The sequence below is a fragment of the Myotis brandtii genome, unplaced genomic scaffold (assembly GCF_000412655.1).
Source record: "Myotis brandtii unplaced genomic scaffold, ASM41265v1 scaffold111, whole genome shotgun sequence".
Lineage (NCBI taxonomy): Eukaryota > Metazoa > Chordata > Mammalia > Chiroptera > Vespertilionidae > Myotis > Myotis brandtii.
The window spans coordinates 105,368-112,726 of record NW_005353789.1 but is presented as its reverse complement, the minus strand read 5'-3'; the positions used below and the strand labels follow the sequence as shown (position 1 = coordinate 112,726).

General features: G+C 40.9%; 1 long non-coding RNA gene across 1 annotated transcript; it reads left to right on the top strand.

Moving 5' to 3' along the window:
* Positions 1–2,892: 2,892 nt before the first annotated feature.
* LOC106727218 lies at positions 2,893–6,454 on the top strand. The gene is made up of 4 exons (XR_001363391.1): positions 2,893–2,971; positions 4,031–4,159; positions 4,845–5,004; positions 6,372–6,454. It is a non-coding gene; the product is annotated as an uncharacterized LOC106727218 (long non-coding RNA).
* The last annotated feature ends 905 nt before the right edge of the window (positions 6,455–7,359 follow it).

The window sequence follows — 7,359 nt, the reverse complement described above, 5'->3', positions numbered from 1 at the left end:
AGAGGATCTATACCAACATAATAATAGTGGTTATTTCGGGGTGAAGAGATAATGGGAGCTTGTAATTGTATTTTTTGTTGTTGCTTATTTCTGGTTTTAACTTTTTAAAGAGTAAACACACATTAATTTTATAATAAGAAGCAAGTTGTTAAAATTATGTTTACATGTGATCTCAATTATTTTTGACTTTTCTTTAATTTTAATGAAATGGAGTGTAGTTGATGAACATTTTCCATATAGAACATAGACATAATTTGAGACCTTTTTATAGTTCCTTCTTACATGTGGCCAGTGAAAATCAATACAGGTTTTAAATATTTTATCCTAATTTGCATCTTGCTTGTCTTTCATAGATTCTCTTTCAGTATTGTACTACTGTACCAAAAACTTACTTTTGAGTCATTAACTTCTCTGCCTCATATTTTAGGTTTCTTTGATATAAATATGGGAAGAAGGGAAGATCCTCTTCCTAAGCTGAGATTTCTATTGTGCACTGAGGTTGGGGTAATCAGTGGTGTACTGTGGAATAAAAGGCAGTCCCATTTCTGGGTATTTATCTGAAGAGATCCAAAACAATAATTCTAAAAGATATATGCATCCCTATGTTCACTGCAGCATTACTTCCAATGTCCAAGATATGGAAGCAACCGAAGTGCCCATCAATAGACAATTGGATGAAGAAGATGTAGTACATATATATAATGAAATATCAGCCATAGAAAAAAATGAAAGCTTACCATTTGTGACAATGTGGATGGACCTAGAGAGTATTATGCTAAGTGAAATAAGTCAGACAGACAGAGGATGACAAATACCATATGACTTCACTTATATATGGAATCTAAAAAACAAAATGAACAAACAAAACAGAAACGAACTCATGGATAAAAAGAACAAACTGTTGGTTGCCAGGTGGGAGGGGACTTGTGGGACTGGGTGAAAAAGTGAAGGGATTAAGAAGTAAATTTGGCCTGAGCCGGTTTGGCTCAGTGGATAGAATGTTGGCATGAGGACTGAAGGGTCCCAGGCTCAGTTCCTCTCAAGGGCACATTCCTGGGTTGCAGGCTCAATCCCCAGTGGAGGGCATGTAGGAAGCAGCCGATCAATGGTTCTCTCTCATCACTGATGTTTCTATCTCTCTCTCTCTCTCCCTTTCCCTTCCTCTCTGAAATCAATAATATATATATATATATAGTACAAATGGACAGTTACAAAATAGTCATGGATATATAAAGTACAGCTTAGGGAATATAGTCAATAATATTGTAATAACTATGTATGGTGTCAGGTGGGTACTAGACTTATCAGGGGGACCACTTCATAAGTTATATAAATGTCTAACCATTATATGGTACACTTAAAATTAATATAATATTGAATGTCAACTGTAATTGAAGCATTAAAAAACATTAGGAATTTAGAATTTGAATACCTGGTTTAGGATCCTAGCTGAGGGTTTTCCTAGTGATATAAACTTGTAAGGAATCTTTAAACGCACTCAAACTTAATTTTCTTATCTGTAAAAAAGTAATAGTGCACACATTCAGATATACCTAATTGAAGTCAAAGGGCTGGGTTAATAGCTAAAGGAGATAACGTCTTTGAAGGAAGGAGCTTTATGAATCCCACTAGAGGCTCGGTGCACAAATTTGTGCATGGGTGGGGTCCCTAGGCCTGGCCGGCGATCAGGGCTGATCAGGGCTGCCTCACCCAGTCCTGATCAGGGCCGGGTTGATCAGGGCCTGCCGGCTGGGGGGAGGGAAGGTGGGAGGGACTGTGGGAGGTTGGCTGGCTGGCCACAGGGGAGGGACTAGGGGAGGTTGGACGGCCATGGGAGATTGACTGTGGGAGCACACTGACCACCAGAGGGCAGCTCCTGCATTGAGCGTCTGCCCCCTGGTGGTCAGTGCGCATCATAGCGACTGGTCGACTGGTCATTCCAGCCATTCTGGTCATTCGGTCATAATGGTTGCTTAGGCTTTTATATATGTAGACTAGAGGCCTGGGGCAGGAAATTCATGCACTGGTGTGTGTGTGGGGGGTGTTCCTCAGCCCAGCTTGAGCCTCTCACAGTCCAGGACCCCTTGGGGGATCTTAGGCTTTTATATATGTAGACTAGAGGCCTGGTGCAGGAAATTCATGCACTGGTGTGTGTGTGTTCCTCAGCCCAGCTTGAGCCTCTTACAGTCCAGGACCCCTTGGGGGATGTCCGGGACCCCTCGCTCCTTACCTCCCACCTGCTCACTGCTCCTTGTCACTTGGCTTGCTGCTCCTTAGTGCTACCGTGGAGGTGGGAGAGGCTCCCACCACTGCCGCTGCGCTCACTAGCTGTGAGCCCGGCTTCTGGCTCCTGCATTGAGCATCTGCCCCCTGGTGATCAGTGTGTATCAAAGAGACCAGTTGTTTTGGTTGTTCCACTGTAATGGTCGCTTAGGCTTTTATTATATAGACTAGAGGTCCAGTGCACGAAATTCGTGTATGGGGGTGGGGGTCTCTCAGCCCGGCCTGCACCCTCTCGTAATCTGGGACCTTTAGGGGGATGTCCAGCTGCCGGTTTAGGCCCGAGCCTGCTGTGGATTGGGCCTAAACTGGCAGCTGGACATCCCTCTCGCAATCTGGGACCGCTGGCTCCAAACTGTTTGCCTGCCTGCCTGATCGCCCTGACCACTCGCCTGCCTGCCTGATCACCGCTAACCGCCTCTGCCTGCCTGCCTGATCACCCCTAACTACTCACCTGCCTTCCTAATTGCCCCTAACTACTCGCCTACCTGCCTCATCACCCTGGTCTCTGGTTGTTCTGGTCGTTCCGCCATTTCTGTTGCTGGGCTTTTATGATATAGATGGTACTGTGATACAACAAGTCTAGGTTGTATTTGTTCTCTTGTCAAGTAGATTGGCAAAGGCATTGGGAGAAGGAGGTGCCCCAGAGAACCAGAAAAGCCTCCATCACCCTGAAGACAGAGAATTATGGGTAAATGGTGTTAGTATACACTACAGTTTGGTTCATCATGGCTTCCTATTCACTTCAACTGCTTTTGCCCTTCCTTCCATCTGACTTCCTACATTAAAAATGCAATTAAATATTCCAAGAGGAAACTTTCACTTTTAAAGCAGCATATATTGGCACAGCTTTCTTTCTTTCTTTCTTTCTTTCTTTCTTTCTTTCTTTCTTTCTTTCTTTCTTTCTTTCTTTCTTTCTTTCTCAATCTCTGAAAATTGACAGGTGACCAAATCATTTTACCTCTGGTAGCAGAGATATATGGGACTATATGCTTCTATATGCCAGAAAGACATAACCCAATTTCGTAGAGGCAAGGAAAGAAAGGAATGGTGATAAATTTCTACATAAGTGGCTCATGTTGGCATGAGACCATCTACAATCCTCTTATTTGTCATATAAATGAATGGAGATTCAGGGAGTTGGTGTCACTTTTCATCACAAAGTTCATGGCAGAATCAAGGCTCAAGCCCAGGTCTTCAGAAAAAAGTTCAGTGCATCATATCACATTTGTTTCCTTGCCTCTGTTTCTGGGACTCACCAAAACCTTCAAGACCAGGGTATATAAATTTGCTATCTTGCACTTTACTCAAAAATGTCACCAGTCCTTCTATGAGTATGATTGTGTGTGGGAATAAGTGGGAATGTAAAACAGTCTTAAATTGGCAGATTTTCTGATATTCCTGAGGGATAATATCATCATGTGATCAAAGCATTCCTTGGGTTCTGTTGGTTGCTTTTAATGCTCAGTAATAAATTATATATCCTGGTCATTTTTCTTTGTGGTGGGTGGGTATATCTGATTCTGTTTATTCAGTCAGTGGTCTTACCTTACAAATTATATATCCTGGTCATTTTTCTTTGTGGTGGGTGTCTGATTCTGTTTATTCAGTCAGTGGTCTTACCTTATTTTAGGAAGATGAGTCTTGGATTGCCATCTTGAATTTTTCTTCTTGATTATGCTCCAACCGTCACTTCAGATTTTACAGTAATTAATGCAAAAGGGGCTTTCTTTCCTTTTTTGGATTGCAGATGTGAGTGTGTTAAAGTTTCCAGGGACAGCAAAGATAAGTGGATGCGGCTTTGTTTCCTCTTGCTTCCTCCACATATGAAACCATTCTGATAGATCTGCAGGAAGAGATGTAGTCGCAGATGGCAGAGGTCAGTGTCTTGTGTATTCAATGTAGTCAATAATAAAGTCAGGACTTATGCTAACTGAATGTTAATAAGGAAGCACAAGGACCTTGCAAAGTCATTATGTCTGGTCATTTGCTTCGTAATATTACTCCACCAGGCTCAGGAGACCCATGCAAGGAGATTTTTAAACAAGTATCAAGAAAAGGCCAGAAAAATAAGGAAATGATTAGAATGCTATATAGATTATAAGGTTCATGTGATATACTACAGCTCAGCAGAAGGAGAATTTTAAAATGTAGTTTCAGAGTAGCAGAGGGAATAGTATCATTTCTTACTGAAGGAAATCTAGTCTTTATCCAAATCAAAATGGCATGTTTTTCTTGTCTAAGTAGTATGGTTCCTTCTAAATATAATATTGCTTCTACACATCCTTTGAACCAAACTAGTTACATAAAATTGGTAATATTTTTCAAGGAAGAACATTTATGCACCACTGCATTTGGATAAGTAGGTGGGGAGAAGCTAAGGCTGGGCGACTGGTACAGGAAATGCATATAAATGTAAACCAGCTTCTATCTCCCATTCTTTGCATTTTCCTCTTCAACATTTTTGTTTCATAGCATGAAGATTCACGCTGTATCTATGCATTTAGTCCAGGCTTAGGTTTCACCCTTTGCCTCCTTTCTAATCCTTTGTTCTTTATCCTCAGTGAATAGTTATGCCCATGAAGCCAAGAAGAAAGCCACAATGGCACAAATTAGACACGCACACATGAAAAAGAATAAACTTGTTACTGTGCAATAATAAGACCCAGAGGGATGCATTATCAGTTACACTGTCCATGAGGAGAAAACTTCCCAGTTTCTCAGGTGAGGCAGGAGTATGATGAGATCTTTTCTTCATATTTATTTGTAAACCCTAGGAGACATTTATTTCATCAGAGGCCCTCCTAATTAATGTTAAAACAGAATCATACAATTTTTAAAATTGATGTTTATTGCTGAAAGTATTATAGATGTCCCCCTTCCTTCCCCCATTGACCCCCTCCACCCCATCCCCGCCCCAGTCCTCCACCACACTATTGTCTATGTCCATGGGCTATGCATATATGCTATAGGTTCCCCAGTTAATCTCTCCTCACCCCACCCCTGCCTTCCCTCTGAGATTCGTCAGTCTGTTCCATGCTTCTATGTTTCTGGATCTATTTTGTTCATCAGTTTATTTTGTTCATTAGATTCTACATATGAGTGAGATCATGTGATACGTGTCTTTCTCTGACCGGCTTATTTCACTTAGCATAATACTCTCCAGGTCCCTCCATGCTGTCTCAAAGGGTAAGAGATCCATAGTATTCCATGATGTAAATGTGCTACAGCTTTTTTACCCACTCATCTACTGATGGGCACTTGAGCTGTTTCCAGATCTTAGCTATTGTAAATTGTGCTGCTATGAACATAGCATATAGGAATGTGTATATTCTTTCTGATTGGTGTTTCGGGTTTCTTAGGATATATTCATAGAAATGGGATCACTGGGTCAAATGGCAGTTCCATTCAATGCAATCCTTATTAAAATACCAATGGAATATTTCACAGATCTAGAACAAACACTCCAAAAATTCATATGGGACCAAACAAAGACCCCAAATAGCCGGGTCTTATTATTTTTTTGTTTTCTGTTCAGTTGCTGTGCAGGTTTATTTTGTTTTTAAAATTTATCTTTATTGTTGAAAGTATTACAGATATCCCTTTTTCCCCCCATTGAACCCCTTTGCCCCACCCCACCTCCAGGCCTTCACCATACCATTTGTTATAGTAACTATCTAGAATATAGACTTTAATACTTTTCAGCTTACATAACTTTCCATTCTCTTTTTGTTTTATTGTTTGCTTCATTTCATATAGTATTAAAAAGCATGCTGGCTTGAGTTCTGAGATTTTTTTCATATTTTTCCCTATATCCATTTTTATCTAGATCATCTTTTTTTTGTATCTATTGCTCTGAATTCTGCTTAATTTTGATTATATTCTCAGTAGTTCCCAGTATGAGACCCTGTTTGCAGGAATCCTTATCTGGTCAGGTTCCTGTGTGTGCAGTGGCTAGACAACTCCAGTTCTTGTAGGTTGTTTCTTGGGCCCCTTGTACAAATGTACTATTCGACTGGGCAAAACCACCCCAGTCACTACTCTTAAGTTGACCTGCCATGATTTTCAGTAATACTTGCTGGCTGTTTCAGGTTCTTCTCTTCTCAGCCCACAGGCCTCTATTGTTTTCCTCTGCTTCTTCCTGCACTGAAATTGGTAACATGTGCATCTTGTGGCTGTTGGTGGTTTGTCCCGTTTACTTGAATGTTGGATTCATGTCACCTCATTTTGTTGTAAGCGTAGTCCATGAGTTTTTAATTTTACTATGTAGGTGCTCTGGCTTTTTTAATGGGAGAGTTGGGCACATTCTAAGCCTTGGCTGCTACCGCCATGACCACCTCTGCTGAACACTTGCTCTCCCTCAATTCCTTTAAAGAATATATTTTTGAAAATCCTTATAAACTTCTCTGCTGGAAGAACTAGTTCTTCACAACTGTCTTGCTTCAGGTTGAGCAAAGTATTTAGGCTTCTGTCAGGATTTGGATGAAGTAAAAGGTTGTTGTTAGACCATGCAGGTCTTCCAGTTGTTTTCCAGCCTGTTTATTCTGGGTGGAGTCCATGGGGGCTGACTTTATATTTCCTTTGGAACTACATCTTAAGATCTTTTCCTGCAAGTGCTATATGTCTATTGTAGACACTTAATACATGTTGCTTAATTGGCTAGCTGTTGAGGTCTTGGATTTCCTTCTCATTGTTTAGAACTTAAAGATAACTTTTAGATGTATTTAAGCTGGAAGTTTAGTTTTAATACAAATTTAATACAAATTCTAAAATTTGTATTAAATTTTAAATTAAAACCTGAGCAACCGTAATGCCTGAACGACCAAACGACCAGCCACTATGACATGCACTGACCATCAGGGGGCAGATGCTCAACATAGGAGCTGCCCCCTGGTGATCAGTGTGCTCCCATAGCCAACCTCCCGTGGCCCCTCCCCCCTTGCCAGCCCCACCCCCACCCCATGCACAAATTCGTGCACCAGGCCTCTAGTATATCCTATATAATAAAAGGGTAATATGCAAATAGATCAAAATGTAGAACAACCAAACAAACAATCAAAGCATAATATGCTAATGGTA